The sequence below is a fragment of the Triturus cristatus genome, chromosome 7 (genome assembly GCF_964204655.1).
Source record: "Triturus cristatus chromosome 7, aTriCri1.1, whole genome shotgun sequence".
NCBI lineage: Eukaryota > Metazoa > Chordata > Amphibia > Caudata > Salamandridae > Triturus > Triturus cristatus.
The window spans coordinates 775716421-775742876 of record NC_140590.1 but is presented as its reverse complement, the minus strand read 5'-3'; positions in this window follow the sequence as shown (position 1 = coordinate 775742876).

Here is a 26456-nt window from a genome sequence, read left to right as displayed (position 1 = left end):
AAAGTCTTTGCCAGAGATGTTTAGTTTGTCAACAAATAAATCCAGGCAGGAAGACAGTGGTCAGTTGGGAAAAATTGGAAAGGCAGAAGGACCATTCATAAGATTACAGCTAGATTTTATAGAGCTACCCCCATGGAGGGGATTGAAGTACGTCGTTGTCAGAGTGTGTTTGTTTTCACGATGGGTGGAGACCTACCCTGCCAAGAGAAATGACAGTATACCGTTACAAAATTGTTGTTGAGATAGTTGATTCCATGTTTTGGTTTTCCAGTAACTTTGGAATCAGATAGAGGACCTCATTTTAATAATGAAGTAATTTGATTAATCTGTGAAGCATTCAAAATTGAACAAAAACTGCACTGTGCATACCGCCAAGAGGCTTCTGGAGTGGTAGAGCAATTGAATGGCACAATCAAGTCAAGACTGGCAAAGGCGTGTGCATTCACATTACTGAGTTGGCCAGACGCCTCGCTTCTTGTATTGATGGGACTCAGAAGTATTCCTGACAGAAACACAGGATTGAGTCCCCATGAGATTCTCATGGGAAGAGCCATGAGACAAGCATTTATACCAGGCCATAAATTGCTGAATATATCTGATGATCTGGTATTAGACTATTGCAAAGGATTGGCTGACCTCGTGCGTTCCGTCTCTCACCAGGTTTTGACGAAGACGCAGTTGCTATGCAGCCGGATCAGGCGCATGACTTGAATCCCGGAGACTGGGTGGCAGTGAAGAAGCACACCAGAAAGTCGTGCCTAGCACCCAGGTGGGATGATCCACGGCAAGTCATACTAATCACTACTACAGCAGTGAAGTGTGCAGGTTTACCAAATTGGATTCATGCAAGCCACACAAAAAGGGTTCCATCCCCTGATGAAGAGCTCAAAAATGCCACAGAGAGGGGATTGATGGAGCAAGGACTCGTAGAAAAGAGACTTACTCGAAAGCAATCCTCTCATTTAACTTCTAACCTTGTATTAACTATGTATTGTGTAAATTAACACGCACCACATTTGACATAAAAGGCAGAGAAGCTTGCCTACGTGTCTTACTAATAAGTAACTCAAGCAAAATTCTAAAATGGCTGCTAACGGGAAAACTTTATTGTGCATGCGTCAACTGCATTTATGCAGTATGACGAGCTGTCGCTTGGAGGGAATTTCTTGCACCTGCCTGATGCTATTAAAATGGCTGCTAGAGAGCTCACATGCTTAGCATCTGCTCTGCTGAAACTAAACCAAGCTGCTTTACTAATGCTAATGTGGGGAAAGCATTTATAAGTAAATGGGGTTAGAGTAGAGATAGGTGGTATACAGTGAAATCATTATTTTTTTAAATTAATATTTCTCTTTTTTTAGACTTTCCTATTAGTATGTATTTGGGCCTCTCGTAGGAATCCAGAGTCTGTAGCCCACCTGACCTCCGCACATGCATAGTGTGATTGAGCCGGAAGAAGTGATGTGACTCTTGAACACAGTCCAAGGACGCAAAAGATACATACCTTGGGAACCAGCACTGAAGTCCTCTGAAATGAATGAGAACACATGAAAATTATACTTTTGTGTCTAATAAGATGTGAATACAGGTGGGAATAAAGATTTATGAATAAAAATTAAGGGGCGGGATCTTTGAACAATAAAATGAAAGACTATATTGAAAAATAAGCATGGTGTAATGATCATCCCCCCTTGCCTGTCCAATCAGAGTTAGTATTTTTGCAATATCGAAACATTAATGGGTGGTACATGAATGTCGAAGAGTATAATTGAGGTAGTCTTAGTTAGTTAGTCAGATGAAGATGAAGACGGAGGTTTGCTGAATGCTGCAGAGCTTGGGATGTTGTCAGAGTGATGAAGAATCGAATGCAGAACCATCTATCCTATAATTAATTTAGAAGAAGATCGCAGAAGAATCTCGAGGAGGAAGAGAGTGTCAGAGAGGGGGCTACGCAAGCGTCGGTGTTAGAGAGGTCATCTATCCTGTCCTGTTTCCTGTCCTGAAGCCTTTGTCGCCTGATCTTTCCCGGAGGACCCTACCCAGCTCCTTGGCCAGGGAGTTGGTTTTCACACCATCCTAGGTAAATATATTTTCATGGATGTGCAGATTTACTTTTCTCTCTATCCTCTTCTTTCTGAGCAACGTCATTGCAGAGTATGATATATTTGTTTGATTGATTGATTAATTGAATCTTCCTTCCTGTGAGTGACGGAGACTGCACTGTGCTCTGAAAGTGGTTCACGTGAAATTAATTTAGATAAAGCCTTTAAAAAATTTCCAGAGACTGTGGTCATTTCATTGCAAAGAGAAATAATTCATGTCATTTCATCATAAACTAGTTCAACTAATGGTCCATTGACCAGAGGAAAGAACTTTTTGATCAGTGAAAGATTAGTTAGGAATGATAGGTAACTAATCTTGAAGTAAGAAACAACGCAAACTTTGACTCCAGCGGTTTTACTGGCCTGTGTGTATGTATGTGTGTTTATGGGTCCAGATGAGTATATGGTATTGGAGTATCTGTTGCTGGTTCACCGCTGGATCAATGGCATTTACTTGGGAGGTCATGTCAAGTTTTCTGTCTATGATCATCCTGAGTTACTTTGCAAGGGAGGTGGGGGCAGGTGTTGGTCCTAGCTCTATTGGTCACGAGGTGGAGTCCCAAGGCGATGAGCTTTACTTGTTCAGTTTTAGACAGTTGGTCTTCATCCACGGGGCGATTTCAGTCCTGCAGGCATTGAACTTAATCTGGGTATTGGTGGTCTTGTCCATTAGGGAGTAAACGAGTTGAGTGTCATCGGCATACAAGAGGGCATTGATATCATGAGATCGGATGATGCTGGCAAGAGGGATCATGGAAGCACCAGGGCAAATATGAGTACCAGAGTGCATGCATGATGACTTATTGAGTGCCCAAATTTATCTGTAACTAAACAGGCACTTTCAGTTATAAGCCAGACTTACTGAAATGCCAATGCTTGTTTTTTGTTGATGTGACAACATGCATGCACCAGACGATCTGCATCAGAGACCCTATAGATGTCTAGTGATTGGTGTAGAACATACATCTTTTGCCTTTCAATCATACCTTCATCCAAAGCCCGAGCTCTTCTTCCCTCTGACGTATGCTGGGCATGTTCGAGTAATCAGAAGGCTTGGGTGAAGAAGCGTGGGGGCACCCACTTGGAATAAGCCCTTTCTTGCAGCTCAGAAAATGCTTGAGGCTTGCAGAGAGCCGGGAAAAAATATTGTAGTCTGACTGGAAGTGTGTCAGAAAATTAAAGAAAGTGTGGGCTTTTAGTAGCGTTGGCTTCCCACCAATGATCCCAAGAAGGATAAAACCTGATCCATCGAGGTAGTAGATGTGCATTACCAAGACTTTGGGAGGAGATTCTCTGCAGTTGCCCCGAGAGATGTTTGCCAGTGATAGGATTCAATGTGTTGCCCGTCCCCCTTCAAGGCAAGGTCTGAGCCTAATAACATGAGAAACCCTGCTGATGAGACCCGGTTTCGAAGAAGAGGACACTGTGCTGCCTGGAGTGTAGTGGAGCAGGCACCTGAGAAGGAGAACAAAAGATAAGGGGTATGTTACTGAAGGCTGCATGGAGATTCTCTCAAGACAACAAGCTAACCGAGAATCACTAAGATCCTGCAGCCCAGCTTGATAGAATAGACCTAAGTACTGATGAGGCATGTGGAAGGTTGAGGCCTGCACAGCAATCCATAGCTATGAGTGTGGTTAGCTTGCATCAACCAACCAGTCAAGATCCCACCTGAGTTTTTCGGAGCCAAGCTACACCACCATAACTTTGTGGAAGCCATGTCGTATCAACTCTAACATTTTGAGAGTTGTGTTGCACCATTCCCTGCTCTTGTATCCAACCCTAACCAGGATTTTCCTTTTTATCCTAGATCCTAGGGTTGTCTCCTAGATTGCGACTGGTCACTCCACTGCTAAAACCCTTCGAAAGGTCTCTCTAAACCTTAAGGTGCAAAGGATCTCAAGATTTGAATCGTAGTTGGACATTACCTCTATATCCCAGTTCCCTATACCAACATGACAAACCTATGCCTTCATTTGCTAGACCCAGTCCAATGAAAATCTTGGCTCTGACCAACCGTCTTTGAGATACAGGCCCTTGACGTTGTGGTGAACCAGAGGGACATATGTTGGATGCTAGCAAGCACCAGTAGTCTCAATTTGATTCCCACCCACACTTAGGTGCCGATTACGATCCTGGAAAAAAATTCCCCGTACGACTCGTATCCGGTCTTTTTACCGTACGAATCGTACAAGTGCCGTACAAACTGCCAATCACGATTCGCATGGTAAAAAGTCCATACGAATCGCATTGGGAATTATTCCCCACACGTCCTCGGGTCGGAAAATGTGTCCGACACGTCCCCGGACGATTTACCGTACAAATGTGAAAAGTGAAGTCCGACCGCGGAATCACGATCCATCCCGTGCGTCCGATGTTACAACCGTATGGAAAAAACACCGTCCGCACCGAACTCCCATAGCAACCATGGAGACATGTGCCCGCATACGCGCCCAACACCCCCCCAGCCCTCCTATGTACGAGTCGAATCCCCACCCGTGTATGTACACCCGTGTATGTACGAGACGTACCCCCACCTGTGAATGTATGGAGCGTACCCCCACCCCAACCGTGTATGTACGACCCGTACCCTCACCCGCGTATGCATGGAGCGTACCCACACCTCAACCGTGTATGTACAGACCGTACCCTCACCCGCGTACGTATGGAGCATACCCCCACCCCAACAGTGTATGTACGACCCGTACCCCCACCCCAACCGTGTATGTACGACCCGTACCCTCACCCGCGTACGTATGGAGCGTACCCCCACCCCAACCGTGTATGTACGACCCGTACCCCCACCCACGTATGCATGGAGCGTACCCCCACCCCAACCGTGTATGTACGGACCGTACCCTCACCCGCGTACGTATGGAGCGTACCCCCACCCCAACAGTGTATGTACGACCCGTACCCCCATCCAAACCGTGTATGTACGACCCGTACCCTCACCCGCGTACGTATGGAGCGTACCCCCACCCCAACCGTGTAGGTACGACCCGTACCCTCATCCGCGTATGCATGGAGCGTACCCCCACCCCAACCGTGTATGTACGGACCGTACCCTCACCCGCGTACGTATGGAGCGTACCCCCACCCCAACAGTGTATGTACAACCCGTACCCCCACCCCAACCGTGTATGTACGACCCGTACCCTCACCCGCATACGTATGGAGCGTACCCCCACCCCAACCGTGTATGTACGACCCGTACCCCCACCCGTGTATGCATGGAGCGTACCCCCACCCCAACCGTGTATGTACGGACCGTACCCTCACCCGCGTATGTATGGAGCGTACCCCCACCCCAACAGTGTATGCACGACCCGTACCCCCACCCCAACCGTGTATGTACGACCCGTACCCTCACCCGCGTACGTATGGAGCGTACCCCCACCCCAACCATGTATGTACGACCCGTACCCTCACCCGCGTATGCATGGAGCGTACCCCCACCCCAACCGTGTATGTACGGACCGTACCCTCACCCGCGTACGTATGGAGCGTACCCCCACCCCAACAGTGTATGTATGACCCGTACCCCCACCCCAACCGTGTATGTACAACGCGTACCCCCACCCGCGTATGCATGGAGCATACCCCCACCCCAACATTCTAAGTACGGAGCACACCCCAGGCCCCAACACCAGCACCTTCACACAACATCGCGCATGTACGAGTCGTACCAAGCCAGACACAAGGACAGCACTGTACAACAAAATTCCCGAAGTACACACCGTACACACGCTAAAAACGCACGTACACAACCAGGACAAAGCAAAACAACACAAGAATACACCATTCGAATGGCACAAAGCCACAAAACATGTCCAACAAGCACAAAAACAACACATTCACTGTCCTGCAACTGCCAAAATCCCAAACAGAGGCCCAAAACACAACCACTCCTTATAACACACCCACCCAAACTTCAAACACAGCCACACCCACCAATGGACCAATAAAAAGGGCCCACACACACAAACCATGAGCCTTTGCAACAGACTCACTGCTGCCAGACCCCACAGACAACCTACAGCACCATACTAGAACCTTTACTACACCTTACACTTGCACACCTTCACACACCCACCTTCACAAACACCCCCTCATCACATTCACACACACACCTGCACAACCACACCCACACACCCACAACCATCCACACCCCCCCCCCACCATCCACACCCACACCCCTCACCATGCCCACTAACAAGAATCCAAAGTTCACTAGCCGAGAGTTGGAGGTCCTTGTCGATGAAATCCTCAGAGTCGAGCCACACCTCTTTGGAACATTGGTCAGGCAGACCAGCATTTCAGAAAAAACAGCCATGTGGCAGACGATTGTCGATGCTGTGAATGCTGTTGCGGACACCAGAAGGACCAGGCATGAATGCCAAGCCAGGTGGTACGATCTGCGGAGGAGGGTCCGAGCCAAAATGACCGACGAACACAACCAGGCCAACGTCACTGGAGGAGGGCCGCCCCGCAGACACGTAGAATACCATCCCTGGGAGGAGAGGGTGATGGCCATACTGCCGGTGGTGGCAGTGGACGGATTAGAAGGACTCCGAGACCCGGGTGAGTACACAAACAACTCACCTCACATGGGGGGAACGTCATCCACAACCAAACTCACAAACAGGCACGCAACCACCCCAAGCTATCGCATGACTCAACCACACTCCATGAACACGCACATGCCACTGGCGCCACCATGCCCCATGCACCCAGCTGGACAATGCCAAGTCACAGGCCACAGAAAACACCAACACAAGACACGGTAAGCCGGATGGCGGGAGTGTGGGCCCCAAAAATCACATAGTGCAACTCAGAAGCAGACAACAATGCCCCCTGCCCATATGGCCTAGGTCACAGCCAGACAGACAGTGTGTCCCCACACAGGAAAGACTTGCCAGCAAATGGCGGACGCCTTGCATGAACACATGGGGGTGACGGCACGTTCTTGCACATGACAGCAGCTAATGAACAGCCAACACTGTGAAACAGTGGCAGCACACACCACCACAGCAGCAGCGCAGACACAGACACTACACCCAATGGGTGCCTGGAGATCAGAAACAAACTCACATCAACAATCCAAGGGCCATTCAAAGATCTGCTAACCGTGTGTGCCCAGGAAGCTGGGCTGAGGTGACAGAGGGTGACACACAGAGGGAGGTAGAGGGGGACAGAGAGGGAGGGAGACACAGGGAGACGGACAGAGGGAGGAGGCTGACACACAGAGGGAGGGAGAGGGGGACAGAGAGGGAGCGAGAAAGGGACACACAGGGAGAGCAAATCAGCCTTGTGGGGTGTGGGAATGTCTGCTCGTCAGCAGGTGGACTGCGTGCATGTAGACAAGGGTGGCCAGTGCCAGAACCCCCCCTCTTCTCCATGGCAAAACACAGGGCCATGTCACAACCTGTGCACGAGCACAACGACAGCTACCTGCATTATCTAAGTGTGTGGAACCACTCCATGTGCCCACGTACAGTGCAACACGGAAGGCGCCAATGCATGGCTCGCCACACCTGCCCACTCCACTGCTGACTGCAATCACAATTGACGCAGCAAGTAAGACTGTGCCACACATAGGTAAAGTCTCAAAAGCTGTGGCCAAGGGACATACCCATGCACAAGTGCACTGTGAGTGGAATGCAAGACATATCCAAATTCCCAGAGGAAATGTGCCAACTTAGAAACCAATGAAACATGGATGTTGCATGGAACAAAATTAACATTGTCTCTCTCACACACAGGTCAACGTCGTGGATCACCCCCCAACACTGGGGGGGAAGACTCACAGGACCCGGCTCGGTGGGATGACGGAGCCACCGGCAGCGACGACTCTCACCACTCTGTGGACGAACCCGACCCCGACCAACCTGGCCCCTCTGGTGTCCAACGACCTGCAGCACCTGCGTCAGGTACAACTGGGCCAACCACCACCCCCACTCCTGCCACATCCCAGGAGACACCCAGGATCCCTGCCCCACCACCACAATGCAGCCAGGCTGGCCAGGAGGGACACGGTGTACCGGGCACCCAGGAGGAGGCAGGCAACAACGCCAATGCCACCCCTCAGGGGTCCCGGAGACCCGATGTGCCCACAAGGGCAGGCCAGGTGCAAGTGGGCAGGGGTGGTGGGAGTGGATGACGGCGGAGGCGCGAGCCTGACCAGTTGGCTGCGGAACCGGCATATTCCCATGTCCGAAACATCCTGGACACATACCGGCAGGACACCACGGGCATGGCCCAGGTTGAGTCCACCCTCAACGAGATGAAGGGGACCCTCGATGAGATCAAGACCCAGCAGGCCCAGCAACATGCGGAGCAACATGCCTGTCTACTGCGACACCAAGGGCGGATGGAGGACGGACAGGCTGAGCTCGTGACGGTGTTCACGGGAATTCACAGTACACTCCGTCGGATAGCCGACAACATGGGCAACCCTCCCTGTGCCATCAGGCGTAGAACATCACCACCCACAGGGAGGGATCACGAGGAGGAGGAGGAGACATCCGACGGAGCATCCCAAACATCGTCACGGCCTGATTCTGAGGGTCCCCGCAGGAGGGCGGGTCGTCCACGGAAAAGACCGTGAGGGTCGGCGCAACAGCACCATCTCCCAGGACACCTGGCCTGGCACCTGGCTCACTGGAGCAACAGCAGCACAGCAGCAAAAGACATTCTCGGCCACATGGACTTGCTGGTCACTGTCTGACCAATGTTGACAAAGACTGTGGCATGGACTCTGAGGATTTCAAATGGCAAGGACACCAACTCCCCTAGTGAACTTTGGATTCCACACACCCGGAAAGCCCCTCATGTCATACCCCCCCCGTACCCCAACCAAAATAAAAAGTTACACCATAAAGAGAAGATGCCTACATTTTGCATTATTACCTTACATTTGTCTTGTAAAGTCTACCCATGCCTGAGTTCTCATTTGACTTCAACCATCCACACCCTGGGGCCTGAGTCTGGCACAGGACACACATGGGTCACATTGTATTAGGCAAGACAGACATGGAGCACCATACACACCCGTGATGGGCCCAACCAGCTGAGGGGGTGGCCGCACAACCGTGCCGACAGACATTTTGAGTACAGCGACGGCCATGCGCAGAGGTCAGGGATCATGTGGAGTGTCCTGTGGGGCACCCAGGTATGTGTGGACAGGTGGCAGAACCATGTCCTGCAAGCTTGAGTCAGGTGGATGCAGAGAATGGTGGCCTGGCCAACGTTGGATGCATGGGGATGGCACATGTCACAATACCCACACAGTCATGGACATCATGCACAATACACAGTCTAATCCCACACAAATAGCTTGCATCTTGCTACTCTACACATAGACACATAGCCACTATCACGGAAAACCATGCCAGACATGTCGGATGCACCGTGGCAACACACCAGCATTGACTGAGAAGAGGCACCTTGGAGGCATAGGGACACCTTTATTAGTCATGTATTCGGGATTGCAGAGGCAACTCGGAGTACACATGAACGGGTCATGTGGAGTAACATGTGGGTCCAACACTGGAACCCCCCTTCTGCAGCACAAATGCGTGATAGCCATGGAACTGGCACACAAGTGTCGGCTAACAGCTAAACACCCCCTGCTGCTCACGGAGAGACTGCCATACACCATTGATCCGCTGATGTGGAAGTCCCACACCATGTCAAGCCAATGCAAACCGTATGTGTCCGAGGGCAGTGTAACACACATTGATGCCATCATCACAATCCACAATCTCATCACTGATGACTGTCAACAAGTCTGTCCATCTATTCAGGTGTACACAGCTGCATGTCATGTGTCCCATGGTGATGCGACATGTCTGCAGAGGAAGCAAACATCGACAGGGGCAGTGTGCACACATCGTAAACAACTGCCACACCCAATACACCCCTGATGCATCCCTTACCCTAAGGAGACTTCCAAACTTGTCCGCGCGTGTAACGCTGAGTCAGCACACGATGACGTGTCCATGAGGAATAGCAGTGCCACAACAATGCAACCAGCAGACGGCATGCGCAAGTACCTGGGGATGAGAGACACACAAGAAGTCAGCCACAAAAAGCACAGCCACTTGCATGTGCATGTACTCGACACATGTAAGGATGACAACATGCTAGGTCACAATTTTGACTGTGGAAATACACTCATCACTGGCACCATCACTCCAGTGACACATCCACACACACCTCTGACTCACGTGCCATACATGCAGATGCACACACACATCGCAACACATGCCACACAGGGACCAATGCGTGCACACACAGACACTGGTACTCACCACTAAGCAAAGAAGTCGCGTATGAGCCGAGTGCGGATGTCCTCTTGCGGAACCACATCCTCCACATCACTAGCCCCATTGCCAAGCCCTTGGTCCTCCACGGGTGGATGGTCCTGATCATCTTGATCCAGGATGAGCGGCACAGTTTTCTCAACTGCCATGTTGTGCAGCATGCAGCAGACCATGAAGATTTTGCAGACCTTCGCCGGGGCATATGGGAGGGTGCCGCCGGTCTTGTGGAGGCATCTGAATCGGCTCTTCAGGAGGCCAAATGTCCTCTCTATCACTCGCCGTGTCCGGCCATGGGCGGTGTTGTAGCAGAGCTGGGCCGGCGTGATGGGGTTGCGGAGAGGTGTGATCAGCCATGGCATGTTGGGATAGCCAGCGTCCCCTACATGGACAGCACATGGACATAAGTAGGACAGGAGAAGCGGTCGTGCTGGAAGTCTACACAAAATACAGGACAGACAGAGTGTACCCACCAACAACACATGCTCGTTCGTTGCGCAGCTGCGTCATCATTTCAGGCACCCTGCTACGCCTCATGATGTAGGCATCGTGTGCTGATCCTGGAAAACGAGCACAGACAGGTGAAATCACCATGTTGGACAGACACACCACAAGGGCATTGATGGAGTGGTAGTGCTTGCGATTCCTGTACGCTACCTCCTGTGCCTGTGGTGGTACCAAAGCCACATGTGTCCCATCTATGGAGCCAATGACATGGGGCATCCCTCCCAGGGCATAGAATCAACGCTTGACCCCAGTCAACATTTCAGGGGTTGGGAAATGGATGAACTCATCCAGGTGAAGCAACATGGCCTCTAAGAAATCATGCAGCACACGGCAGAACATGCTCTGGGACATGCCACCAACATGAGCTATGGTATTTTGAAAGGTACCCGTGGCAAGAAAATGTAGGGCTGCCATTACCTTCAGCTTGGGTGTCAGTGCCGTAGGATACCTGTGCAGCGGTTGCAGGTGTGGTGCCAGCCTCGCCGTCAACTCCACAATCAACGGTTGGGGGAAGCGGTAGCACCGGATACAGTCATTCTCCCGCATGTCAGCCAAGTCCGGAATTGCTCGGGGAAGAGGCGGCGCTCTGCAGTAATTTGGAAGTGACAAGGAAGAGTGAGTGCACTACAAGAAATTTTTTTTGGTGCTGAGCACATGTTAATCTGTCAATACACATATGCGACATACGGAGTCAGGTATGTGCCACATGCCCTGGACACGTATGGCTGCCAGGTGACACTCCTACCAAGACCCAGCTACACACGGAGATTGTGAACCTCCACATGCCATGGCATGGGATTAGCTGTGTCCCAGTGTAAGTGAACAGCCAGACGCAACACAGGAGTGACATACATCAACACATCAGCAGAAGTAGGATGTCGATTGCAGAGACTGGTAGCGGAACACTAGAGCCACAGGTCACATGACATTACACTAGGACAGCCCACACACCTTGCCATGAAGGTGTACATGTAATGACTCACCACACATTCATAGAGAGGATGCAGACATGTCCTTGTTACGCTACTCCGTGTCCCATGCATACATACGCACCTCACATCCGATACCACATGTGGCCTGGTGTGCGGAACAGTGTGCCATGTCCATCTACACACAGATACATGTTGGTTGCTGCAACAGCTGATGCTTTTGAGGGAGCTCCAACATCAAGCTAATGGGAACCCCCACACATACATGACATAGTCACATCGTGCACCGTGGGTAGTCACATGTCTGGTGTGGTAACCCCTGTAGCGGGCATCAGGGGACACTTGCGTGTGTTGTTGACTGTGCCATGCCAGTGACGCTCATCCCAAGTGTGCAGTACGACATGCACACATGTCAAAGGAGTTAAGGGCATGCCTGGCACACATTGCACCATCACACATAACATCTGTACACATCTCATCATACATCTGGTGCCTTCTCGACTTAGGAGTAATGTGCCACATCACAGCCTTTCACCCCTGTGCCCCACACATGTAGTACTGCCCAGACAATGCCTTGATGTCCATCCATGGACAAGTATGTCAGCCCTATTCCTTCCTGTGTGCTGCCTGTCACCACTGTGATGTGTGAAAGGCACCGTACTTTCGCTCAGAGGGCCTGTGTACGTTCCCTATCACTATGGGAGTGCTGCCGTATGTGTACCCATAGTGATAGTGAGCGTACGCACGCGTGTACGGTCCGTATCACTATGGGTACGCATACGCGAGAACACCCATAGTGAAAGTGAGCGTACGCACGCGTGTACGGTCCGTACCACTATGAGTACACATAGGCGAGAACACCCATAGTGATAGTGAGCGTACAGGCGTGTGTACGGTCCGTACCACTATGAGTACGCATACGCGAGAACACCCATAGTGATAGTGAGCGTACAGGCGTGTGTACGGTCGGTACCACTATGAGTACGCATATGCGAGAACACCCATAGTGATAATGAGCGTACAGGCGTGTGTACGGTCCGTACCACTATGAGTACGCATACGCGAGAACACCCATAGTGATAGTGAGCGTACAGGCGTGTGTACGGTCGGTACAACTATGAGTACGCATACGCGAGAACACCCATAGTGATAGTGAGCGTACTCACGCGTGTACGGTCCGTATCACTATGAGTACGCATACGCGAGAACACCCATAGTGATAGTGAGCGTACAGGCGTGTGTACGGTCGGTACCACTATGAGTACGCATACGCGAGAACACCCATAGTGATAGTGAGCGTACGCACGCGTGTACGGTCCGTACCACTATGAGTACGCATACGCGAGAACACCCATAGTGATAGTGAGCGTACAGGCGTGTGTACGGTCCGTACCACTATGAGTACGCATAGGCGAGAACACCCATAGTGATAGTGAGCGTACAGGCGTGTGTACGGCCGGTACCACTATGAGTACGCATACGCGAGAACACCCATAGTGATAGTGAGCGTACGCACGCGTGTACGGTCCGTACCACTATGAGTACGCATACGCGAGAACACCCAAAGTGATAGTGAGCGTACAGGCGTGTGTACGGTCCTTACCGCTATGAGTACGCATACGCGAGAACACCCATAGTGATAGTGAGCGTACAGGCGTGTGTACGGTCGGTACCACTATGAGTACGCATACGCGAGAACACCCATAGTGATAGTGAGCGTACGTACGCGTGTACGGTCCGTACCACTATGAGTACGCATACGCGAGAACACCCATAGTGATAGTGAGCGTACAGGCGTGTGTACGGTCGGTACCACTATGAGTACGCATACGCGAGAGCACCCATAGTGATACGGACCGTACACGCGTGCGTACGCTCACTTTCACTATGGGTGTTCTCACGTATGCTTACTCATAGTGGTACGGACCGTACGCAAGCCATTACGCTCACTATCACTATGGGTGTTCTCGCGTATGTGTACCCATAGTGGTAAGGACCGTACACGCGTGCGTACGCTCACTTTCACTATGGGTACGCATACGCAAGAACACCCATAGTGATACGGACCGTACACACACCTGTACGGGCCGTTGCTATGCATTTGTGGTGCCCTTGGGCCCCGGGACGCACCGTACCTGTGTGTGAAACTCCAAATTACATAGGGGACACATGAGGGACAAGTAGAAAGGCCTACATGCATGCTGGTTGTCATGGAGACCAAGTTTAAAGTTTGAATTTTTTTAAGCAGGTGCACAGCAGTAGTCAGTTTGAATGAATCTACTTTGTTGCAATGTGGTTCTGGAGTTGACATCATGCTCAAGAAAAAAACACAATAAGAACCCACTGACTGTGCTAGGTTTGAAGGGATTGGAGGAAACATAGGATGCAAATGTGAGTGACCAATCACTCTGTACTCCTGTGCATGAAACAGGCCAGCAAGGCAGATATAAGGCAGCCAGGTCCCATGAGGGAGCACTTGCCTGCACATCTTTGGATTCGACGACCCAGCTGCTGCTACTGATTCCCTGGAACCATGTCAAGGTCTGTGGAGAGGTCACAGCCTTTCACCCTGGAGGAGAACCTGGCTTTGCTGGTTGTGATCCTCCCACAGTACCCCCTGCTGTATGGGCGACCAGGGTTTCAGGTGAGTGCAGAGTCTACTAGCACAGACTGTGTCCCTTGTTTGTGACTGTGACTTCTGGCATTGTGTCCAGGTGTGACACACATGCTATGTACTGTAGGGGGGGTCCCAGGGGGGGGAATGCCTGATGTCTCCCAGCCAGTGCATGCTGTGGTGCATGTCTGCCTTCCTCACTTGCATTGTGTTTACTGTGACAATCACTGCATGGTGCATGCCACATTCTGCCTGTCTTTTCCTCCTGGGAATGTAGCCTCTACGGTCCTCATTTTATGATGTGGTCAGCCCAGTGTGACAGGTGACTGTACCCACAGATGTGTGTTAGTTCTGTGTACCTGTGCTGAGAGTGTCCACATGATGTGTTCGTACCCTGGACATCGGTGTGTGTGTAAGTCCCCTGTCATGTGGGTGGGTGCATATGTGGAGTGTGGCACCCGGGCTGCATGAGGGATGGATGTACCCTGCCCATGTGATGTGAGCAGGGAGCAGTGCTGTGTGTCTGATGTGCAGAGCCAGCCCCACACCTGTGAGCCCCCCCCGTCTAGTGGCACATGTGCAGAGTGAGGTTTGTCGCTGCATTTGGCAATGGCAGGTGAATGTCCTGTGCCTGTGTGTGTCTGTGTACTCTGCTGCGGTTGCGTCAGTGGCCTGTGGCATGTGACTGCTTAGAGGTGCTGCACATTATCCTGGTGTACCTTCTGATGCACAGTGTGAGCCTGGATCATTGATTGTGTTGTTGCCCTCATTCCACCTGTGTCCTTTCAATGGCACGTACTGCTTTTGCCCTTCCCCAGAGGATCATGTCCCTGTGACAAAGGTGCAATGCGTTGGATGCATACTATGCCTTGTTGTAAACAGCAAATTTGTTCTAATATGTGTCTCTGTGACATGTGCCTGGTGTATTGATGTAGTGTCACTTGTTCATCCTCACAGGTAGGCGCCTCTGCCAAGAAGCAGATATGGATGAACGCCGTCAACGCCGTGAGTAGGACGGAGGGTCGCAAGCGGCGCCTGGCCCAGGTGAGGAAACGCTGGCAGGATATCCGGTGCTGGACGCAGAGGATCGCACGGGTCCTGCTGGGGGACTCGCCTGAGACCCATAAGAACCGCGGGCGCCGCCGTCTGACCCACATCCACAAGCGTGTGCTGGCGGTGGTATTTCCAGACTTGGACAGGCGCTTACAGGAGAAGCAGCAGCAGGAAGGGGGTAGGTACATGTGTGTTTGTTGTGTGTCCCCAGCATTTGTAAGTGCACAGTTGCATGGATACACTGCCAGGGTTTAAAGGTGCTGTGCAGATCCAGTTACCCACAGTATAGAGGTGCTCTCCTGCCTCCCTTCCCCTCCTTGCAATGTGTACCCTGGTCTGTGTGTAGTCACTCCTTCACAAGGTAATGTAGGCTGGCGCTTTCTCCACGTGAACTATGCCCGTAGCATGATGTGTGGGGGTGGTGTGTAACAGGTTTTGGGACCTTGCCTGTGCCCTGTCCAGTTCAGTACATGTGGGTTCCATGTCAGTTGGCACTGATGCTGAGTCCAGACATGGGAGTTAGTCTCTCAAGTGTCATGCCTTACAGCACGCATGTCCTATGTTGTGGCCTGTGACATGATGTGCATGAGTGTGCGATACGCATAGTGCAGGGATGGTGGCGTGTGTTGCAGTCATTCCCATTCAGGACCATGGAGTTGTGTGGCCACTACTGTCCCCTGGGGCATATTTTCCTAGGTGTCATGTGTGTCATCACAAAACGTGGACACTCTCAGTGTCTACAGCATAGGTTGTGCTCTGTGCCATTGTCCCCTGGCACCATGTATATTGACGTAAAATGTAGTACAAGTGTCCACTGTACAGCCTGACCTGATTTTCCTTGTCCATACTCACGGTGGCCAGTGCCTGTGTGTCTTGTTACAATCATCTGATGATGACCATTTGTACATGATTATTTGGACAGGCGCACCTTGGGTATTTGGCGTCCAATCTTGCATTTATGCAGCCCCTGTGTATTTCACCCAGACTAAGAGATGTAAGTGCTTCCTGTGTCTCAACAAATTGTCTCATGTAGGGGGGTGGTTGGTGCGGGCAAAGCCTACATGTCAAAACCTGAAATCTCCTTGCTAGGCGTGGCCAGTGTGTGATGTTTGTCTGGACATACACTCAAGGTGCAGTGAGCCAGTCATGGTGGGCATGTTTTCAGTATTACCTATGCAGCATGTGCCTCAAGTTCATGGATATGGTCCCTGCTCATCCCTATTTTCGGCAATGCTATGTGGTGCAGATGCAGTGCTGGATTGTCCCCAGGGCCTGGCTCCTCTGTCAAACTCCATTTCATGTAATTTGCTATTGTGTCATGCTCTCCATGGTTTTTCAGTGGCATGGTGGGTCAACCAACTGTGTGTTGCATGCCCTACATCTGTACCTTGTTTTGTAGATGTTACTGATCTTTCTTTTCAGGCTATGCACTGTAACCTATGTAGATTGGACTCATGTGACATATGTATGCAGGTGTATGATTAATTGCTGTCTCTTCACCTTGCCCACAGCATCGTCGGGGGACACGGAGGGAGACATGAGCACAGACGGAGCGGTGGGACCGAGCACCAGTGCCAGCGTTGACATCGTGGCTGGCACATCGAGTGGAACTGAGGGGGAGGAGAGTGAGGCCGAGGACCTGTCCACTGGCACGACAGAATATGAAGCTGACGGGTCCGAGGATGATCTCTCCGAGTGGGCGGAGGCTGCACCAGCAGCTGACAGCGGCACAACATCTCAGCCCGCCCCCTCCATTGCCATCAGCCGCCTCCCACTTGCTCGTGTCCCTTCCCAGCGTGCCCGGTCACCACATGTCTCCTTCCTGCCAGGCACCGCACCCCCTGCCCCTGTCTCCACTGCTGCCGCCAATGCCGAGTCAGTGGACATCCAGCGGCAGTTGCAGGTTGGTCAGGCTGCGATGCTTAATGTCCTCCATGGCCACAGCCAAGTGCTGAACAACATGGAGGCATACTTGGAGGGCATTTTTTCATCGCAGGCTGACCAACGCAACTTGCTGAGGTCCATTGACTCGACACTGACTGCAGCAGTGGGTCTCCTGCAGCGCTACGTCCAACCCCCTACCCCTGACACATCCACACTTCCCACTCCCATGCCTGTCCCACGTACACCCAGACGTCAGCATGCACCCACCACAACAGACACAGGCACCACACCAGCAGGGAAGGTCATACGCACACCTCCTGGCACGCACACACAGGGTGAAGTAGGCACACCCACTGGGTCGGGGGGCAAACGTAAGTCACGCAGCCACAGTGGGAGTCCGCATTCCACCAAGTCCACTCCCTCCAAATCCCCTCCCCTCAGCTCTCCTGGCCACATATCCGGCAAAGACTCCTTCATGGCCGCTCTGTCCCTTAGCCCCACTGTGACACCACCCCGCAAGCTGTCAAGGGAGTCCCCGGTCAGGGTGGTTGAGTCCCCCCCTGTCCACACCCTCCCCCTGTGGCGCTGCGACCCATCCCTTGGCCCCCCCCTCCTTGGGGCCTGTGGTTCCTTCGGGTGCAGGGGAGTCGCTGGAGGACCTTGCAAAGGTGTGCAGCGCCATCCTGGCCTCCGCCTTTGGCCCTGACCCACCCCCTGTGGTGGAGTCCTCCATTCCTGCACCCAAGACGCCTACCCTTCGCCCTCATGTCCCTGCGGTGCCTGATCCTTTCCCCCCACATGATGCCCTCCCCGCTCTGGAAGACGAAGGAGTCTGACTGTGCAGGCAAGCTAGGGGACACGTGTCCCACTGTGTCCCCCATCCAGCTGTGACTCATGGACTGCCCTATGGGCTTTGTAAATATTTAACTTTCTCCACAAATACTATTTTTGCTAATGCTGAATAAAGCCTTTTTTTTTTTTTCTTAGAACCCTACTGCTTTTGTGGTATTGCTGTTGGTGGGGCTGCTCCATGATTTTGGGTGGTGATCATGTGTTGGGTGTGTGGGAAATGTAGTAGTGTGCTGGTCATAGGGGGGACCCTGGTATCTGTGTGCCATCACAAGGTGTTAGCTAAGTTTCTTTGTTCATGTAGGCTGTTACTGCATGGTGAAATTGTCCCAAGGTGTGTTCCTTCCTCTGTGTACCCTGACATCTTCCCTGCAGGGTGTTTCCAATGTGTTGTGCTGAGCTGTGTCTACATTAGCTGGGTGTGTGACGGACCCCTTCAACTTTGGCCATGCATGCAGAGCGATGTCTCCACCTGCATCATTCGTGGCATCCTTGGTGATAACTGTACTTGTGTATGTAGTCTTGTTAGAAAAGGTAGACGGACCGGGAGGGTCGGCCGGGGTCAGGAGGAGAGGTCTCCGGGGAGAGCCGTCTCCAGCGATCGTACAGACAAGTAACTTCCCCCCCACAGACAGATATCACACACGGATAAGGTTCAGTGATCTTTATCGACACTTATTTAAGGTACGGCAAAAGGGTACAAGGAGGTCTGGACTCAGGGGTCCCCTCGATTAGAGTCTCGTAAGGTAGGGAAGGGGGTAGCGGGACAGTCTATTTACCAATCAGGTAATTCGGATGAGATGGTGATGAGCTCACAATCCTCGAGCTTGGTGGTTAGGTGGTATGGGCCGCGGCAGCGCCAGCAGGTCCCGGTGCGGATGGTCGATACAACGGGCCGCGGCAGCGCCAGCAGGTCCCAGGAAGATGAAGGCTGCAGAGGGCCGCGGCAGCGCCAGCAGGTCCCGGGGAGGATGGTCGTTACAACGGGCCGCGGCAGCGCCAGCAGGTCCCAGGAAGATGAAGGTTGCAGAGGGCCGCGGCAGCGCCAGCAGGTCCCGGTGAGGATGGTCGGTACAACGGGCCGCGGCAGCGCCAGCAGGTCCCAGGAAGATGAAGGTTGCAGAAGGCCGCGGCAGCGCCAGCAGGCAGGACGATGGTTCACAAGAGCGGGCTACGGCAGCGCCAGTAGACCGTCAGGGTTGAGTTCACTCGGTGTCTCTCGACTCCAGGATACAACTGCCTTCCTGCTCCGGAGCTGTCTTAGTTATAGGGCTGGTGCCCTTTGATGTCCGGACCCTCGCACTTGGAGGTCGGAGGGTCCGGGATGAAGGTGTCCAGACACCCAGCAGGGGGTGGAGCCAGCGCCTGGGGGCTGCTGGAGGCGATCGGCACCTGGCGGGGGAAGAGCTCTTGACGCTTCGTTCTCCCATTGACCTGCCAAGTGGTCCGCTCACCTCCTGGGTGGATGGTGGTGCCGGGATGTCGGGGCCGGCCAGGCCCGGGGTTAGGGTCGAGGTGAGGCCACGCGGCCGCGTGGTGCAGGGCCCAAGATGGCGGCTTGACCTGGCCGGGGAAGCCGGTGGGGCTGGACCCCGTGATGAGTAGGGGTCCGAGGGCAGAGGGTCCGTCGGGAGACGGAGTACAGGGGCTTGTCACGGGGGTATGCTGGGTGGGCCGGAGCTCGGGCCCTGTCGTGCGGGGGGGGGAGCCAGCCCTCTGTGTGGCCTGTCCAACATGCGTCCCCCCCAGCTGAAGGCGGGGAGAGTCACCCATCTCCTTGGGGACTCTCTTCGTCGAGGCGGAAAAAGCGGGACAGGCCGTCCGCGTTGGCGTGGTCTTGGCCTGGCCGGTGCTCCACAGTGAAGTCCATTCCCTGCAGGGAAATGGACCAGCGCAAGAGTTTTGGGTTCTCCCCCCGCATCTGCATCAGCCATTGCAGGGGTCGATGGTCGGTTTGTACCCGGAAGTGGGTACCGAAGAGATAGGGCCGGAGCTTTTTTGAGGGCCCACACTACTGCAAATGCCTCCCTCTCGATTGTGCTCCAACGCTGTTCTCGGGCCAGGAGACGTCGACTGATGAAGGCCACCGGCTGGTCATGACCTTCGGGGTTCAGCTGAGAGAGGACGGCCCCGATGCCGTGGTCGGAGGCGTCGGTCTGTACTACAAATTCCCGACTGTAATCGGGGGCCTGGAGCACCGGGGCGGTGCACAGGGCGGCCTTCAGCTCTTCGAAGGCCGTTTGACAATCAGGAGTCCAGTGGACCCGCTTCGGTTGATTCTTGGATGTGAGTCCCGTGAGGGGCCCCACGATGCTGCCGTAGTCCTTCACGAACCGCCGGTAGTAGCCGGTGAGCCCTAAGAAGGCTCGGACCTCGGTCTGGGTGACGGGGGGCTGCCAGGACTGGATGGCAGCAATCTTAAGTTGTAGTGGGGCCACCAGCCCGCTTCCCACTTGGTGCCCCAGGTAGGTCACAGACCCTTGGCCAATTTGGCACTTGCCGGCTTTAATGGTGAGGCCGGCCCGCTGGAGGGCTTGGAGGACCTCTTGGAGGTGACGGAGGTGGTCGGACCAGTGGCGGCTGTATACAGCGATATCGTCCAGGTAGGCAGCGCTGAATTCTTCGAGCCCTGCCAAGACCTGGTTCACAAGACGTTGGAATGTGGCGGGGGCATTCTTCATGCCAAAGGGCATGACCTTAAATTGATAGTGGCCATCGGGGGTGGAGAAGGCTGACCGTTCCTGAGCCCGGGGTGTGAGGCCGATCTGCCAGTAGCCCGCCGTCAGGTCGAAGATACTAAGGTAGCGGGCGGCCCCCAGCCGGTCGATCAGCTCGTCTGCTCGGGGGATGGGATGAGCGTCGGTCCGGGTGACAGCGTTCAAGCCCCGGTAGTCGACGCAGAATCTCAGTTCAGGGGCGGTGCCGGGGGCAGCGGCCTTGGGAACTAATACAACCGGACTGGCCCAGGGACTGTCCGAGGGCTCGATGACCCCGATCGTGAGCATCTTGGCCACTTCCTCCTGTATGCAGGTCCGTACCCGATCTGGTACGCGGTAGGCCCGGTGCCGGACAGGGGGACTGTCCCCGGTGTCTACGTCGTGCAAACACCAAGGGGTGACCCCGGGGGTGAGTGAGAACAGGGCAGCGAACTGCAGCAGGAGGTCCCGGCAGTCCTGGCGTTGCTCCGAAGTGAGGGCGTCGGAGAGCCGGACCCCATCCACGGAGCCGTCCTTCTCCTGAGTCTTTAAGAGATCCGGGAGGGGCTCGGAGTCTTCTTCTGTACCACTGTCGGTCGCCATCAGGAGGCTTAGTTCTGAGCGCACAAAGTGTGGTTTGAGCCGGTTGGTGTGGAGGACCCGCAGGGGGTTCCGGGTGGACCCCATGTCGATGAGGTAAGTGACGGGGCTTTTACGCTCGACCACTTTGAAGGGCCCCGTCCACTTGTCTTGCAGGGCACATGGTTCGGTGGGGGACATCACCCATACTTGCTGCCCAGGCTCGAACTCAACGGAGGAGGCATTGTGATCATACCACCTTTTCATGTCCTCCTGACTGGCCTCGAGGTTCGCCTTGGCCATCTCCCTGAAGCGCCGGGTCTGGTTTCGTAGGGCCAGGAGGTATTTGAAGACGTCTGGAGGGGTCGTTAGGGGGGCCAACTCCCAGCCCTCCTTCACGAGGCTGAGGGGCCCTCGCACAGGGTGTCCGTATAGGAGTTCAAAGGGGCTAAAGCCGAGGGACTTCTGGGGTACTTCTCGGTAGGCGAAGAGGAGGCACGGGAGCAGTACATCCCACTGGCGACGGAGAGGCTCTTCCAATCCCCCAATCATCCCTTTGAGAGTGCGGTTGAACCGCTCCACTAGTCCGTTTCCTTGGGGGTGATAGGGGGTCGTGAATCTGTATGTGACCCCGCATTGTTGCCAGAGGGACTTCATGTACTTCGATATGAAGTTCGTACCTCGGTCGCTGACGACTTCCCGGGGGAAGCCTACCCGGGAGAAGATCCCCATCAGGGCCCGGCCAACCACTGGAGCGGTCACGGTCCGTAGGGGCACCGCCTCGGGATAGCGGGTGGCATGGTCCACTAGTACCAAGATGAACCTGTGTCCTTGTGCCGTGCGAGGGTCCAGCGGCCCCACAATGTCTATCCCCACCCTCTCGAACGGGGTGGTGACCACCGGGAAGGGTTGTAGAGGAGCCTTAAGCTTCCGGCCACTCTTCCCGCTTGCTTGGCATGTGGGGCACGATCGGCAGTGGTTCAGGACGTCATTCCTCATTTTTGGCCAGAAAAAGTGGGTCACCAGTCGACTGTACGTTTTATCTTGGCCCAGGTGCCCAGCCAGGGGGACATCGTGGGCTAGGTTGAGTAGAAAGTCTCGGAAGCGGAGCGGTACCACCAGAACTCGACTGGCCCCCAGCTCGGCGATTCTTTGCTCGCTGTAGAGCAGGTCGTTATCCCAGTAGACCCAGTGGGTTCCGGTGGTGTCCCCGGCGGCTTGGGTGCTGGCTTGTTGGCGAAGCCCCTCGAGGGAGGGACAGGTCTTTTGCTCCTGGCGGAACTGTTCTTGGGTGGGCCCCCCTTCTTGCCGCCACTGAGCCAGATCCGGAAGGTCCTGGGGTTGCGCGTTTTCTTCTGGGGCCGGGTCTGGGAGGTCGGCCTCGCCGTTGTCCTCTACGGGGGCAACCGGGGGCGGAGGTGCCGGCCATTCGGTTTCTTCTGATCGGGGGGCGGCCCGGCCGGCCATGGATCGGGTGGTTATGCAGGCCCAGTCCGGGAGGCCCAGCATCCCCAAGTGCTCTCTTCTCTCGACGGTGGCCCACGGGGAACTCTCGAGGTCATTCCCCAGGAGGCAGTCCACGGGGGCATCGTCCCGGACCGTCACTTTCAGTAGGCCGGAGACCCCTCCCCATTCAAACGGGACGCAGGCCATCTTGCACATGCTTTCAGAGTTATCTGCCGAGCGGACGGGGCAGAGAATGTTCGGCAAGATCTGCTCGGGCTTCACCAGGTGACAGCGGACGGCCGTCACGCTGGCGCCGGTGTCGCGCAAGGCCTCAGCTCTCTGTCCATTAATGGTCACCCACTGACCGTATTTCCTGGTGTTGGCGGGTAGGGGAGCCCGCGGAACCATGTCTCTTCCCCCTAAGCATGCCAGGACCATGGCGGCCGGTTCCCACCCTTGCTGGTCCGGCTCACACTCCTCGGGACCCTCCAACGACTGCTCCTCCCCCAGGGCAGCGGCAGCTACCTGGCGGGGTTTGGGCGTTTGGTTCAGCGGGCAGTTCGGATCGTTGGCGTAGTGGCCTAGTCGCTGGCATCTGTGGCACGTGACGTTGGCTCGGTACCCAGGCCGCAACGGGGGGTTGCCCCGGCCGGTCGGCGGCGGGGTGCTGGCCACGGTTGTTGCTGGCAAGGCGTCTCTCCCCCGCCCCTGGCCTCCTCCTCCTCCCCGAGGACGGTGCTGGCCTTGGTTGCTTCTGTTCTGGTCGTGTGGCCCTTTCCGGCCCACTCGGGTGCTCTCCCACCGGTCAGCTTCGGCGGCGAGCTGCCGGGGGTCAGTCAGCTTACTGTCGAGTAGATGCTGCCGGAGCTCGACGAAGCAGTTGTTTGACAGGTGTTCCCATACCATGAGGTTGAAGAGCTGTTCGTAGGTGGTGACCTGACTTCCCTTGATCCAACCCTCGAAGGCCCGGCTGAAATAGTTCACGTATTCCACCCAAGTGGTACCTGGGATCCGGGTGCAATCCCTGAACCTCTGGCGGTACATCTCGGGCGTGAGGCCGTAGCGGGTGAGGAGGGCAGCCTTCATGTGGTCGTAGGACGACATTTGGTGATCGGGGAGCTGCAGCAGGGCATCGCGACCCTCGTTGATAAATCTCCCCCAAAGTCCGGCTCCCCAATCACTCCGGTCGATCCGGTGGGAGGTCATTGCGAACTCATAGGCCTTAAACCATTGTTGTATGTCGTCTTCTCGGACATACTCGCGGACCACATCCTTGGGGATGTGAACTTTTTTCTCAGTTGGTCCCGGGGTGTGTGGTCTTTCAGGCACCCCCAAGTCCTTATGCTGTTTGCGCAGTTCTATCTCTGCCAATTGGCGCTCGTGCTCGAGCGTTATCTTTTTCTCTTCCAGCTCTCTCTGTCTCTGTTTTTCTTCTCGCTCCTCTCGAATCCGCATCTGCTCGAGGTTGAGTTTCTGTTCAGCTAACTTGAGCTCCCCATCCATCTTGAGTCGTGCCATCTCTAATTCGTGCAGTCTGACTCTGTCTCTTTCTCGTATCTCCTCCGGTGATAGGCCCGTTCCCCGTTCCTCGGGAGTCGTGGCGTTCCCCTCTGGTGTGACGCTGTTTTGGTCGGAGGGTCTTGCGACCCCCGTTTCTGTCCACGACTCAAGGGCGTGCTTTAGGTCATCCTTGGTACTCAGGCCAGTGGTAGCAATGCCAAGTTCTATGCAAAATTGTCTCAGTTCGCGGTGGTTGTACTCCTCTAGTTTCTCCATTTGGAACTTCTCGGTGGAGCTGCTATCTTTGGTCGACATCGTGCTTTGTCGTGGGGTGAGCTACTCTCTGTACGATTACGCGTTGATTCGGATCGCGCCGCTGGCCACCAATGTTAGAAAAGGTAGACGGACCGGGAGGGTCGGCCGGGGTCAGGAGGAGAGGTCTCCGGGGAGAGCCGTCTCCAGCGATCGTACAGACAAGTAACTTCCCCCCCACAGACAGATATCACACACGGATAAGGTTCAGTGATCTTTATCGACACTTATTTAAGGTACGGCAAAAGGGTACAAGGAGGTCTGGACTCAGGGGTCCCCTCGATTAGAGTCTCGTAAGGTAGGGAAGGGGGTAGCGGGACAGTCTATTTACCAATCAGGTAATTCGGATGAGATGGTGATGAGCTCACAATCCTCGAGCTTGGTGGTTAGGTGGTATGGGCCGCGGCAGCGCCAGCAGGTCCCGGTGCGGATGGTCGATACAACGGGCCGCGGCAGCGCCAGCAGGTCCCAGGAAGATGAAGGCTGCAGAGGGCCGCGGCAGCGCCAGCAGGTCCCGGGGAGGATGGTCGTTACAACGGGCCGCGGCAGCGCCAGCAGGTCCCAGGAAGATGAAGGTTGCAGAGGGCCGCGGCAGCGCCAGCAGGTCCCGGTGAGGATGGTCGGTACAACGGGCCGCGGCAGCGCCAGCAGGTCCCAGGAAGATGAAGGTTGCAGAAGGCCGCGGCAGCGCCAGCAGGCAGGACGATGGTTCACAAGAGCGGGCTACGGCAGCGCCAGTAGACCGTCAGGGTTGAGTTCACTCGGTGTCTCTCGACTCCAGGATACAACTGCCTTCCTGCTCCGGAGCTGTCTTAGTTATAGGGCTGGTGCCCTTTGATGTCCGGACCCTCGCACTTGGAGGTCGGAGGGTCCGGGATGAAGGTGTCCAGACACCCAGCAGGGGGTGGAGCCAGCGCCTGGGGGCTGCTGGAGGCGATCGGCACCTGGCGGGGGAAGAGCTCTTGACGCTTCGTTCTCCCATTGACCTGCCAAGTGGTCCGCTCACCTCCTGGGTGGATGGTGGTGCCGGGATGTCGGGGCCGGCCAGGCCCGGGGTTAGGGTCGAGGTGAGGCCACGCGGCCGCGTGGTGCAGGGCCCAAGATGGCGGCTTGACCTGGCCGGGGAAGCCGGTGGGGCTGGACCCCGTGATGAGTAGGGGTCCGAGGGCAGAGGGTCCGTCGGGAGACGGAGTACAGGGGCTTGTCACGGGGGTATGCTGGGTGGGCCGGAGCTCGGGCCCTGTCGTGCGGGGGGGGGAGCCAGCCCTCTGTGTGGCCTGTCCAACAAGTCTGTTGACATGACTTCATGTGGACATGTTCCCTTTTAGGCAGTATGCATGTGTGTACTCCCAGCCTCGCACACATGTGTTACATGTACTGCAGGGTCTTTGTGCACTTGACTGACAATTGTGGCCATTGGATCTGTGGGTTCTCCACCCTTTTTCTTTCCATGGGCACTGCTGGGGCCTCTGCACCCACCCCTCCTGTGTCTGGGCACTGCTGGGAGGACTCTGCACCCACCCCTCCTGTCTCTGGGCACTGCTGGGTGGACTCTGCACCCACCCCTCCTGCGTCTGGGCACTGCTGGGAGGACTCTGCACCCACCCCTCCTGTCTCTGGGCACTGCTGGGAGGACTCTGCACCCACCCCTCCTGTCTCTG